Source organism: Phoenix dactylifera, unplaced genomic scaffold, assembly GCF_009389715.1.
Source record: "Phoenix dactylifera cultivar Barhee BC4 unplaced genomic scaffold, palm_55x_up_171113_PBpolish2nd_filt_p 000940F, whole genome shotgun sequence".
Lineage (NCBI taxonomy): Eukaryota > Viridiplantae > Streptophyta > Magnoliopsida > Arecales > Arecaceae > Phoenix > Phoenix dactylifera.
The window spans coordinates 3,630-17,829 of record NW_024068299.1 but is presented as its reverse complement, the minus strand read 5'-3'; the positions used below and the strand labels follow the sequence as shown (position 1 = coordinate 17,829).

Below are 14,200 nucleotides of genomic sequence, written 5' to 3'. Positions count from 1 at the left end.
TCAAGTGTTTATACTAGAGAGGAAATTTAGATTTTTGTAAACTTGAAGAAGAAGGTTATATATATATCCATTCATTGTTTTCTTATCATGATGCAAGCACTAGAAAGTTTCATGCTAAACTCGTTGAGATAAAATTTAACATATGAGGCATTTAAAAACTTTGATGCAGAGAGTATCGTAATTTCATAAAAAAGATAATTTCAATACACGAAGTAGAATGTTAAACCTTATACTAAATTTAATGAATAAAATGAGACTTATCTTTAATTATGTGTCAATGCACCCATTTGTATGAAAATTTCATTTGTTCCATGGGTAGCTTGGCACACCTACATCTATACCCTCATATTTTTTATTTTGGGTACCCAAGCTTGCTTGGGTCCTTGAGGGTTAGTGCATATGGTTCCTTTTGGAATCCAAATTTGTTTAATCGTAATAACTTTACCATTTGATTTATTCGAATTAGAACCATAAATAAAGTTTTTATGCCCAATCTTTTTATATTTGAAATAAGTTATCTTATTTGATGGTTTGCTTGGCAAATTGATAACCTTTTTCTTTAGGGTTTTATTATTGAGCAAAGGAGTCCAGCCAAGTCTTGATTTATCAAAAACAGCATGTTGGCTTTCAAACATCGTTTTTAATTTTTCTGAACTTACAGTGAATTTGTTAATAAAAAATTTTAATTGGTTGATTTCTTCATTTAGGTTTTGATTTTCTTTAATTAAATTCTGATTTTTCTGAATCAATTGTTCTGAATTTAACCTTAAGCTTTCATTTTCAGAATTTAGTTTGTCTTGTATTTCAGCAAAAGAATTTCTTTCTTTTGAAATTTTTAGATTTAGTTTCTTAGAATTTTTATTCTTCATAGCTAGTTTTCTACATTCACAATACAATTCATGAAAAGCATTTAATAATTCATCATAAGAAAATTCTTCTTGAAAATCATTTGATGTAAGAGTAGATTCAGATTGTACCTTATCTTCTTGTGCCATAAAGCACAAGTTAGTTACCCCTTGTACTTCTTTGGAGCTAGTATCATCATTGTTGCTCCTAACTTTTATTTTCTTGCTTGACTCTTCCTTGGTCAAGGCTTTCTTCCTTTTTATCTCTTTCTTACTTTCTTCTTGCTTCCTCTTCTTCTTTGTCTTTAGGAAGCTTTTGAATTTTTCGGTGTTTGGGTATGGATCCTTGTTTTCATCACCGAATTCTTCATTTGTTGTTCTTTCTTCCGGATTGGGAGATTCAACATCGTTTTCTGCAGGCTCACTGTTAGTATGTAATTGAAGCATATGTGAGCTAAACAGAATATTGTCATAAATATTTTCTAAAGTATCCCAGATTTCCTTAGCAGATAAACATGCAGAGATTTTATTAAATTCAGTTTCATGGATAGCACAATATAGTATGTTCATAGCATTAGCATTCAATTGTGCTAAGTCTTTTTCATTAATAGTGTGAGAGAGTGAGTGAGGGCCTCTAGTAATGATGTACCATAATTCATAGTTTGAAGCTTGAATGAATATCCTCATTCTAGCTTTCCAATAAGTGTAGTTTGTGCCATTAAATAGAGGTGGTCTATCAATTAATTGTCCCTCTCCTATAGAACATCCCACTTGGATTGTCATGATCTTTAACTCTTGATTGTGAGATCAATGGGTACTATTAGAGCACCTTGCTCTGATACCACTTGTTGCCCAAGGTGACAATCCAAGAGGGGGGGGTGAATTGGTTTCTTCTAAATTTTTGGTACTTTTAAAACTTTCTAAATTAAGTGCGATGGATGCTCTCTTAGGTTATTTAAGTGAGTTAATCTAATGCAAGAAGAGAAGATAAAGCAAGAGAAAATGAAAGCACAAACACAATGCAAACACACCAATATATAGTGGTTCGGTGCTCTCCTTAGCACCTACGTCCACTCCCCAAGCGTACCCTTGGGAATTCACTATAATCTTGCGGATTACAGTTGGATTGTTTTCCGGGCTCACAATCCAAAAACCTTGTTGGTTTTACGGGCTCACCAACGAACCTATACACTTGGTTTTCCGAGCTCACCAAGAACCTTGTTGGTTTTGCGGGCTCACCAACGAACCTATACAACTTTGGTTTTCTGGGTTCACCAAAAACCTTTGTTGGTTTTGCGGGCTTACCAACGAACCTTTGTTGGTTTTGCGGGCTTACCAACGAACCTTTACAAAGTGTTTATACAAATGAAAAGAAAAGATTTAAACTCCTAGATGAGCATATAAAGCAATATGAACAACAAGAAGAGTTAGAAAGAAATTATCGCTCTGAAGTCGCTTTGCTCTTCTTGGTCAAGGAAGCTTCACTCTTCAATGGGGGAAGGAGCTCTTAATGCCTCTTTGAATCTGCTCAATCCCTTTCTTTGATTCTTGAATGAAGCTCTTGATGAAGCTTGTCTTGCTAGGGTTCTCTCTTGAATGCACTTGATGTATTTTCCCCAAAAGCTTGCTTCCTCTGATGAATACTCCCTCTTAAATACTTCTCCAACCTCCAAATAGTCCTTTCTGACCGTTGGATTGAAGAAACTAGCCGTTTATAGCCGTTGGGAGTCCAAAAAGCATTTCTGCACAACTAGCCGTTATGTTCAGCCCGTGTTTGGGTCGGCTCAACCTGTCCTTGGGTCGACCCAACCTTCACTTGGGTCGACTCAAACATTCCTTGGGTCGACCCTCTCAGAAACCACAGAAACCTCAATTTCAGCCTTCCTTCCCATGGGTCGACCCAACCATTCTTTGGGTCGACTCAAAGTTCACTTGGGTCGACTCAAATTCTTCTTGGGTCGACCCTCTCAGTAATTCCAGAGAACCGTTTTCTGTCTGTCTTTCTGTCTTGCCCTTTGGGTCGACCCTCTCAGAGTTTGGGTCGACTCAAGCTTGGGTCGACTCAACCACTGTGTGGGTCGACCCTCTCAGTGAATCCAGAGAGCATTCTTCCTTTGCGTTTTGAGGTTCTTTGGAGGTTGGGTCGACTCATGCTTACCTTGGGTCGACCCAACTCACTGTTCATTTGTGCTGTTTTTGCAGGAGTGTGCCAGATGATTCCTAGATGTGCCGGGGTCGACCCAATCAACCTATGGGTCGACTCAATCCACACTTTGCATTCTCAATGTTAGATTCATCCAAATGAACAAGACCATATATATATTTTCAATTTAAACAAATGTACTGAGAGTAATGAACTTATAAATGAAGTATCAATTTAACTTATAGCATGCTTTGGATAATTGTTTGTTAATCATCAAAATAACACTATCATCCTCAATAGTGCATATATTCAAAGGCATACCAAGTACACATTTTCATATCTATGATCAATAAACAATAATGCCATGGATAAAAACTCTCAATCAAGCATATAGAGAATTCATAGAGTTATTCTTAATAAATTGATTAATCATTTAGCAACTTATCCAATAGTGAGTAAAGCATACTATAAAATGAAGTGATTTGATTATATTTCCAAAAGTATTTTCTATATCACAAAATTGATCAATACTTGCAATTCATATTTTAATCAAATACTAAAGCAAAATAATGATGAGATGCAAGGGTTACTGATTTTATTATTATTATTTTTTAATTATTTTTCTTAAGTATATTTTAAGTTTCATTTTTTGACGTGTGTCTAGAACACCCATTTGTATGAAAGTTCTATTTGTTCCATGGGTATCTTAGCACACCTACATCTACATCCTCATATTTTCATTTTGGGTACCCAAGCTTGCTTGGATCCTTGAGAGTTAGGACATATGGTTCCTTTTGGAACCCAAATCTGTTTAATAGTAATAACTTTACCATTTGATTTAATTGTGTTAGAACGATAGGTAAAGTTGTTATGCCCATTCTTTTCATGTTTAAAATAAGTTATCTTATTTAATGGTTTGCTTGATGCATTGATAACCTTTTTCTCTAGAGATTTATTGTTAACCAAAGGAGTTAACCCAAGTTTGGATTTATCAAAAACAGGATGTTGATTTTCAAACATCATTTTTAATCTTTCTAAACTTACAGTGAACTTGTTAATAAAAGATTTTAATTGGTTAATTTCTTTACTTAAATTTGAATTTTTTTATTAAATTCTAATTTTTTTGAATCAATTGTTTTAAATTTAACCTTAAGCTTTTATTTTCAGAATTTAGTTTATCTTGTATTTCATCACTAGAATTTCTTTCTTTTGAAATTTTCAGATTTAGTTTCTTAAGATTTTAATTCTTCATAGCTAATTTTCTACATTTACCATACAAATCATGAAAAGCATTTAATAATTCATCATAAGGAAATTCTTCTTGAAAATCATTTGATGTAAAAGTAGACTCAGATTTTATCTTATCTTCTTGTGCCATAAAGCACAAGTTAGTTACCTCTTGTAGTTCTTTGGAGCTAATATCATCATTGTTGCTCCTAGCTTTCATTTTCTTGCTTGACTCTTCCTTGGTCAAGGCTTTCTTTCTTTGTCAAGGCTTTCTTCCTTTTTATCTCTTTCTTTCTTTCTTCTTGCTTCCTCTTCTTCTTTGTCTTTAGGAAGCTTTTGAATTTTTTTGTTGTTCTTTCTTCCTCGAGTCGACTCGAATTTACTTGGAGTCGACTCGACTGACTTGAGAGTCGACTCGAGATCTTCGGGAGACGTCTCGTTCTCAGAGGCCTAAAAGATGATTCTCTGTCTTTTGAACTGTTCTGCCTCGGAGTCGACTCGGGCCTTGTTGGAGTAGACTCGACTAACTTAGGGGTCGACTCTAAAATACTTGGAGTCGACTCGTTCACAGGATCTCCAAGACTGAGTCTCTGCCTTTCAGACTATTTTTCTCTAGGAGTTACTCGGACAAACTGGGAGTCGACTCGGCTAATGTGGAAGATTCTACAGTCTCATTGTTAGTATGCAATTGAAGCATATGAGAGCTAATCTGAGATTTACATAAATATTTCTTAAGGTATCCCAGATTTCTTTAGCAGATAAGCATGCAGAAATCTTATGAAATATAGTTTCATGGATAGCACAATATACAATGTTCATAGCATTATTATTCAATTGTGGTAAGTCTTTTTCATTGACAGCTCGAGAATGTGTGTGAAGATCATTTATTGTGATATTCCATAAATCATAGTTTTGTGATTGAATAAAAATGCTCATTCTAGCTTTCCATTGAATATAGTAAGTTCCATCAAACAGTGGAGGTCTGTTTATGGAAAGTCCCTCGACAAATAATATGTTATGTGGGGTTGTCATAATCTTTAGCTCTAGTCGGTTAAGACTATAATTAATAGAAGAGCACCTGCTCTGATACCACTTGTTGCCCAAGATGACAACCCAAGAGGGGGGTGAATTGGGTTTTCTAAAAATTGTGTTTCCTAATTTTTTACTTTAAATTGAATGCAGCGGAATGATAAGATGTTACTTACTTAAGCTCTAGGCAATTACAAGTTATGTAGTGATAAATTAAGCTAGAGCAATTATACTATGGCTTTAGGGCGCAATTGATCCTAAATTAACTTATAATTGCATGATCAATTTAATCTATGTGAATTGTAAGAATAGAGTGAAAGCAAAGCAAGTTCTAAACAATCTCTTATAATCAATTAAGAAATAAAGCTAGAGATATTACACAGTCAAGTATGTATGTAAGGCATGAAACGCAAGAAATAAGGCATCACAAATACAAAGATGTATAGTGGTTCGGTGCACCCCAGCACCTACATCCACTCCCCAAGACCTCTTGGGAATTTCACTATAATTCCTTAGATTACAGCCGGTTGTTTTACAAGCTCACAACCCAACTTGTTGTTTTTGTGAGATTACAACGAACTCGGTCGGTTTTCACAGGCTCACCGACTAGAACCAATCCGATTGTTTTCACAGGATCACAATCTAACCCCGTTGGTTTTTTCCGGTTCACCAACCACAACCTTACACCTTTGGTTTTTTCTTTGGCTCACCAACAAACCTTAACACCGTTGGTTTTTCCTTTGGCTCACCAACAAACATTAACCTCTTGATTCAATCCCTTGATTGAATCAAGTTACAAGATATTAGACTAAGAATTTAAAGGAAATACAAGCTTCTTAGATAAGCAAATATAGCAAATATAAACAAGTAAAGTAAAGAGAAGAAGCCCTCAAACAAATTTGTAGATGAAGGAACTCGGCTTCTTCTTTACTTGACCCTCTTCTGACTTGGCACGAGGTAGAGGATCACGAAGGCAGCACATAGTTGAAGAGAAAGCTTTGGGATTCACTCGGATGCTCTTCTTCTCTCTCTTTTGCTTTGAATGGCCCTTTTGTGCTTTTGGGAGATTTTTTCTTGAAATCTCTTTCCTAAGTGTTCTCTCCCACTTCCCTAACTTCTTTCCTAGCTCTCCTCTTGATTTTATAGCTTTGGATGGTTTGGGAACAAAAATCTAACCGTTAGAGACAAAAATAGAGCCGTTGGAGTCAAGAAAAAACTAGTCGTTACGTCTCCCAGCGTGCTGGAGTCGACTCGGCTGAAGTAAGAGTCGACTCGGCTGACACAGGAGTCGACTTGTGAATAGTAGTCTGTCGGCACTGTAGCTGGAAGTCGACTCCGCACTATAGCGCTGAAGTAGGAGTCGACTCGAGCACTGTAGCGCTGAAGTAGGAGTTGACTCGAGCACTGTAGCGCTGAAGTAGGAGTCGACTCGAGCACTGTAGCGCTGAGAATCAACTCTCTGTCTTTTTGTTTGTTCTCAGTTGGAGTCGACTCATAGAGTATCGGAGTCGACTCGAGCACTGTTTCTTGAAACTCCAGAGTTCCAGAGTCGACTCTAAACTTTCAGGAGTCGACTCGAGTGAGGATGATAATGTTATTTTGATAATTAATACAACCATTGAGGCTATATCAAATTAGAAATGCAAATTAACTTGATACATCATTGATAAATGGCACACCCTCGATACACTCATGATACATTAGGATTATATGGTCAAAACCACTCTCAAGATTGATAAACGACATAAAATTTGTAATAGAGAATGGTAGAAAGCTCAAGAATTCATTTTGACAAAGTTTCACGTTAAAAATACCTAAAAGGGCAATTCGGTAATTTCAACTGTTAAGGGTATGAAACTTTATTGTGCCATGCATCATAATTTGCTTGGAATATCATATTGTTGTTTCAATGAGCATAACTAATCTTTGGAAAAACATGGTTAGAGTCGACCCCAATTAGTTTGGAGTCGACCCCGATACGTTTGGCACGCCTTTGGAACACTTGGCACAAAGTAGGAGTCGACCCTAGAAGAGGTGGAGTCAATCTCGGCACATCAAGAAACATTCTGGCACATTCTAGCACTTATGGCACGGATGAACAGTACCTGGGTCGACCCAAGTGAAAGTTGAGTCGACCCCATCCTCAAACCTCAAGAAAACAAGTCTCTGGAATCCCTGAGAGGGTCGACCCTAACTGAACTTGAGTAGACCCAACCTTGGGTCGACCCAACCTTGAGTCGACCCAAAAAGAGTTGAGTCGACCCAAGTGAAGGAAGGCTGAAATACAAGGTTCTGTATTTTCTGAGAGGGCCGACCCAAGAAAAGCTTGAGCTGACCCAAGTCTGATGAACAGTGGTTTGGGTCGACCCAAGAAAAGTTTAGGTCGACCCAAGCACGGGCAGAAGCATAACGGCTAGTTGTGCAGAAGTGCTTTTTAGACTCCCAACGGCTATAAACGGCTAGTTTCTTCAATCCAACGGTCAGGAAGGATTATTTGGAGGTTGGAGAAGTATTTAAGAGGGAGTATTCATCAGAGGAAGCAAGCTTTGGAAAATACATCAAGTGCATTCAAGAGAGAATCCTAGCAAGGCAAGCTTCATTCAATTGCTTCATTCAAAGAGCCAAAAGAAAGTGGTTGAGCAGATTTCAAGAGACATTAAGAGCTCCACCAATCCTTGAAGAGTGAAGCAATCGTGACAAAGAAGAGAGAAGTCTCATCAAGCGATAACTATTCTCTAAACTCTTCTTTGTAGCTTAAAATTGTTATATTTGCTCATCTAGGAGCTTCAACTTTCTTCTTTCTTTTGTTAATCATCTTGTAAAGGTTTGTTGGTAAGCCCGTGATGAGAGCACAAAAGTGCGATCTACACATCACTTAAATTAGCATTATTGCTAACAAATAATGATAACAGTGCTGCATTAATATTTTATTTTTGTTGGGTGCAGGTGATCGTAAATCAAAGTTAGAATGCGCATTGGGTCCAAAAACCATGCAGTCAACTGCATGGTTCAACCCTAGTTACACACTAGAAGGAGCCTAAGTTCAGCCAGCCAATCCACTGCAACCAATTCCCAGAAGCCCATGCATCTCAGCCCGATGGAGCCCACGTGCAACTCATCATCTTCACCGTTCACTTTCCAGCGCATCCATCTCATCCTCCCACGTGAATCTCCAGCATCTCGGTTCCAATCCTCTTGGCCGTCCGTGAAGCATCATCCATTCGCGTCCCAGCTCCAGCTCCCATCCCGTGTTCGTGCGATCATTCCTTCCAAGCTCCCAGCTCCGTCCGAATCTCAGTCCTGAGATCCCAAGCTTCTGTTATCAGCTCCCACTATCCGAGCTTCCTGCATCCAGCGCGTGTGATCAGCTCCCGACCGTCCGTGCCTCAACCCCCTCAGATCTCTTCCGTCTTCCTCGCAGCATCACGACAGCGCCAGCAGTCCGTCTTCTCCGCTTGTGAAGCCATCTTGCACCCGAGTTCCAGCCACATCAGCTTCTTAGACCCCGTCCGCAACCTCCCGCGAAGCTTCTTCCAGATTCCGCGTCATCCGTAGGCGTCCGTGAGCCAACGTCCGCAACCCACCAGCGCAGCTTCCGGTCCGTGATTCCAGCTTCCGTCTTCATCGCAGGCCACGTCCGTCCCGTCCGCTTCTTTCGCGAGCCCTTCTACCAGCTTCCCACGCGTCCGACTGATCAGCTCCCATCCAAGGCACTGGGATCGTTCCATGCTTCCGCCTCTCCCGGATTCGCAATCACCCGAGCCCCATATCCCGCAATTACAGCCTCTCCGCGTCCGGGATACTCGGCAGCCAGCACGAGAGGAGCATCCCGTGTGATCAGGGAGTCCATCGAGAGGTATAAAGGAAGCTCTTTTCGGAAACAGGGGGGCTGGCATTCATTCCAAAACAGAGCCCCTATTGAAAAAAAAAAGAGAGGAAACAGGGCATGTCCTGTTTCCGAAAATAAAAAGAAAAAAAAAGAGTGAAGGAAGAGGAACAGGGGAGATTTCTTTTATTTTAATGGAAGGCTAAAGTCCTAGGAAGGGTGATGGAGGAACCTTTGATTTATTTGCTCTTTGAAGTAAACTCTAAACCTTTGCTTTCAATGATTTATATTTATTGATATGTTCTTGATCCATGCGTAGTTATTTCATAGATAGATCTTTAATGGATTGTGATTATTGATATATGGATTGCTTTAGTATTTGATTCGTTATAGACGTAGAAAGCACGATGAATGCTTAAAAATCGAGTTCATATGTTCATGAAACATATACCATGATTAGATCTATCCTACATTTAATCTTTAATCAAGAATCATAGAGTTTATTCCTTGGATGCAATATCATCAAGGGGGAATCCAGATCCGTACCATTTTTTTTCATTGAATTGTGTTTATTATTCTCTGCATTTAATTTCTGAAAATCAAAACATCATTTTAATCCACAAATTTATTTAAGTAATTAATCTAAAAATTACGCTAATAATCTATAAATTTCGTTCCCTGAGGATTCGACCTCAGACTTCCGAGATTTTACTACTTGTGCGATTCTCCTGCACTTGGGAGAACAATTTTATTTTTACACCAACTTTTTGGCGCCGTTGCCGGGGAAGGACTGATTTATTAGTATAATTTTTAGATTTAATTAGTAGTTAGTCTTTTTGTTTCGAAAAAGAAAAAGAAAAAAAATCTTTATTGCTGTTTTTTTATTCCCTGCACAGTCTGCATCAAACTCTGATATCTGAGTAATCCACCGTCTGATTGCACTCAAATTTCTTCGGCTGCTGTAGGACACATGTTTCTTTCATCTGAACGGTCTGATTGATATTCTGATACTTTTACGACCATTAAATTAATATAAACTTTGCTGCTGTCTGCTTTGAATTTTCTGTGTTTAATTTTTTTGTTTAGAATCAGAATTTTATTATCATCATATCTCATTAACCCTTGTTGCTACTTGAAAATTGATAAGAACTTTAAGAAAAGATCAAGGATAATCATTAAAAAAAAACAAAAAAAAAATAAACAAATAAATAAACTCTGAAATTTTGTATGCTAGGTTGGAATAGGGACAACACTGGACGTCTGAGTCGACAACCTTTTGACAATTCCTTAGATCACATTATTGAAACTTTTTCGCAAAATCTCAGATCTGGTGAGATGGCTGATGATGATGTAGGAAGTCACCATGGTAATGAAGGTAGACCCCCAGTTATGACACTTCGACAATACTTACATCCCACTAGGACTAGTCAACCTTCATGCATGATTATTCCTGAAAATGTAGGACACTTTGAAATCAAACCAGGAGTAATTCAATTGCTGCCAAAGTATCATGGAATGGAATCCGAGAACCCTTATCTTCACCTTAAGGATTTTGAGAAAATTAGCATCACATTTAGAGTGCCAAATGTATCGGAAGATGTCCTTAAATTGACCTTGTTTCCTTTTTCCTTGAAGGATAAAGCCAAAACATGGCTGAACTCCTTGAGACCAAGATCGTTAGGAACATGGCATGATATGCAAAGAGAATTCTTGAAAAAATTCTTTCCCGCACAAAGGACTAACTTTTTGAAAAGGCACATTAGTAATTTCCAGCAAAAAGACCATGAAACATTTTATGAATGCTGGGAGAGATTTAAAGATTTGCTTCTCTCTTGTCCTCATCATGGGTTTGAAACATGGAGAACCATTAGTTTCTTTTATGAAGGGTTGTCCCCACAGTTGAAACAATTTATAGAGACTATGTGCAATGGTCTATTTCTGGAAAAGCAACCCGATGAGGCATGGGACTATTTAGACTCTCTCGCAGAGACTGCACAATTATGGGATACAGGGGATAGAGTGAATAAACCTTTGCCTAAGACTACTAGCATTCCACACGGGGGCCTTTACAACCTTAATACTCAGGATGATATTCAAGCTAAAATGGCAGCCCTTACTAGGAAGGTAGAGGAAATTGAACTTAGAAGGATTGAACCCGTCAAGACCGTAGAGCATAACAACGAGTGTTGTAGGATTTGCGAGATGCCTGGCCATCTCATCACTGATTGCCCCACAATACCCGCATTCAAGGAAGTCTTGCACGATCAGGCCAATGTTATGAATACCTATCAAAAATCTTTTAATAATCCTTTTTCGGGTACTTACAACCCTGGATGGAAGAACCATCCAAATTTCAGGTGGAGGAATGACCAACCTCAACAAGTATATAACCCAACTCCTCCACCTCCGCACCCTCATTATGCACATGCACCCCCTCAAAAATCCAGTCTCGAAGAAACTTTGCAATCTTTCATGCAAGGTCAAGCTAAAATCAATGATGAATTAAGAAATCAACTGACAATGCTGACCACTGCTTTAAGTGCTCAAGAGAAGGGTAAGCTACCAGCTCAACCACAACCTAACCCTCAAGTCTACGGCGGTAGCAATGCATCATCTTCAACTTCGCATAAAGAGCAAGCAAAGAGTATAATAACATTGTGAAGTGGAAAGATTATTGACCGACCAGTCCCAGAACAAACACAAGTCATACCAGATTCTGACCCTCCCAAGACAAAAGAAAAGGATAATGAAGAAACTGAAGCACCAACATCTACTGAAAAAATTGAATTTCCTTTTCCTACACCATTTCCACAAAGATTAAAGCCCTTGCAAAAGCTTGAACCAAACTCTGAAATTCTTGAGCTTTTTAAGCAAGTAAAAATCAATGTACCTCTTCTTGATGCAATCAAACAAGTGCCTTCCTATGCAAAATTTTTAAAAGATTTGTGCACTGTCAAGCGTCGTTTAAATGTCAAGAAGAAGGCATTTCTGGCTGAAAATGTGAGTGCAATTTTACAGCATAACATTCTTCCTAAATATAAGGATCCAGGTTGCCCAACTATCTCGTGCATCATTGGCAATTTTAGGATTGAGCGAGCATTACTAGATTTAGGAGCGAGTGTGAACTTGTTGCCATATACGGTATATGAGCAACTCGGTTTGGGTGAGTTGAAGCCAACAACTGTGACCTTACAATTAGCTGACAGGTCAGTGAAGGTTCCTAGAGGGATTATCGAAGATGTGTTGGTCCAAGTAGACAAGTTCTATTTTTCTGTTGATTTTATCGTACTGGACACACATCCGGCTTCCAATTCACCATCTCAGATTCCGGTCATCTTAGGACGCCCATTTCTTGCAACTTCTAATGCATTGATCAATTGTAGGAATGGTGTCATGAAGCTTTCTTTTGGAAATATGACCTTGGAACTGAACGTCTTTAGTATAGGCAAACAACCCAGTGAACATGAAGAAAGTAAAGAAGTTGAATGGGTTGAAACCATTGCGGAAGAATATTTGTTAAAAGAAACATCTACTGAATCGGCCGACAATGGTTTGATAGATTGGTGTTCTGAAGGTACTACTGATGATACGGTCCCACCTATTTTAGATAACTCGGATGTCATGATGGTCAATGGGTGGAGACCGAGAATAGAGGAATTTGAACATTTGCCATCTCGAGGAGCAAAGATAGTACCATCCCATGAACAAGCACCTAAGCTCGAGTTGAAACCTTTACCGAAGGAACTCAAGTATGCCTTTCTTGGACCCGAGGACACTTTCCCTATAATCATCTCATCTGATCTTGATCATGCCCAAGAAAGAAAATTACTTGGTGTTCTCAAGAATCATAAAGGAGCTTTAGGGTGGTCTATTGCCGACTTGAAGGGGATTAGCCCTTTGATTTGCACGCACCGGATATATTTGGAGGATAATGCCAAAATCACAAGGCAAATGCAACGCAGGTTGAATCCTATGATGAGAGATGTGGTTAAAGCAGAAGTCCTCAAGTTGCTTGACGTGGGTATTATTTACCCAATTTTCGATAGCAAGTGGGTAAGTCCTACTCAAGTCGTGCCCAAAAAAGCAGGTCTGACGGTAGTCAAAAATGAGCAGGGTGAGTTAGTCCCGACTCGTGTCCCCACGAGTTGGCGCATGTGTGTTGACTATCGAAAATTGAATTTGGTCACTAGGAAAGATCACTTTCCCTTACCCTTCCTAGACCAAGTTTTGGAAAGAGTTGCAGGACATAATTTTTATTGTTTTCTCGATGGCTATTCCGGATACTACCAAATCGAGATTTCACCAGAAGATCAAGAGAAGACTACTTTCACTTGTCCTTTTGGTACATTCGCTTTCCGTCGGATGCCGTTCGGGTTATGTAATGCACCTGCAACATTTCAAAGATGCATGCTCAGTATTTTTGAAGACATGAATGAGAAGTTTTTGGAAGTGTTCATGGATGATTTTTCTATTTTTGGCGATTCTTTTGATGATTGTTTACTACATTTACAAGCAGTCTTAGCTCGATGCATGGAAAAGAATCTGATACTGAATTGGGAGAAATGCCACTTCATGGTGCCAAAGGGAATTGTCCTAGGACATATTGTTTCATCGAAGGGCATGGAAGTTGATAGAGCTAAGATTGACCTAATCGCCAAGCTACCTGCACCCAAGACGGTTAGAGATGTTGGATCATTTTTGGGTCATGCCGGATTTTATAGGAGGTTCATCAAGAACTTTAGTGTCATAGCTCGACCATTATGTAACCTCCTATCCCTTGATACACCATTCAATTGGACCGAAACCTGCCAAGAGGCATTCGAAAAGTTGAAGTCTATGCTTAGCACTGCACCCATCGTGCGACCACCTGATTGGTCATTACCTTTTGAGATCATGTGCGATGCTAGTGACTATGCGATAGGAGCTGTCCTAGGACAACGCAAGGATAATAAGCCATATGTCATCTACTATGCAAGCAAAACCTTAAATGATGCTCAAATGAATTACACCACCACCGAGAAGGAATTGCTTGCAGTAGTATTTGCATTAGACAAATTTCGCTCTTATATCCTTGGTGCTCCTATTGTTATCTTTACAGATCATGCAGCGCTAAAATATTTATTGGATAAG

At 38.8% G+C, this 14,200-nt stretch overlaps 1 pseudogene; it reads right to left on the bottom strand.

Moving 5' to 3' along the window:
• Positions 1 to 10,822: 10,822 nt before the first annotated feature.
• On the bottom strand, positions 10,823 to 10,920 carry LOC120107639 (annotated as a pseudogene).
• Between the last annotated feature and the right edge of the window lie 3,280 nt (positions 10,921 to 14,200).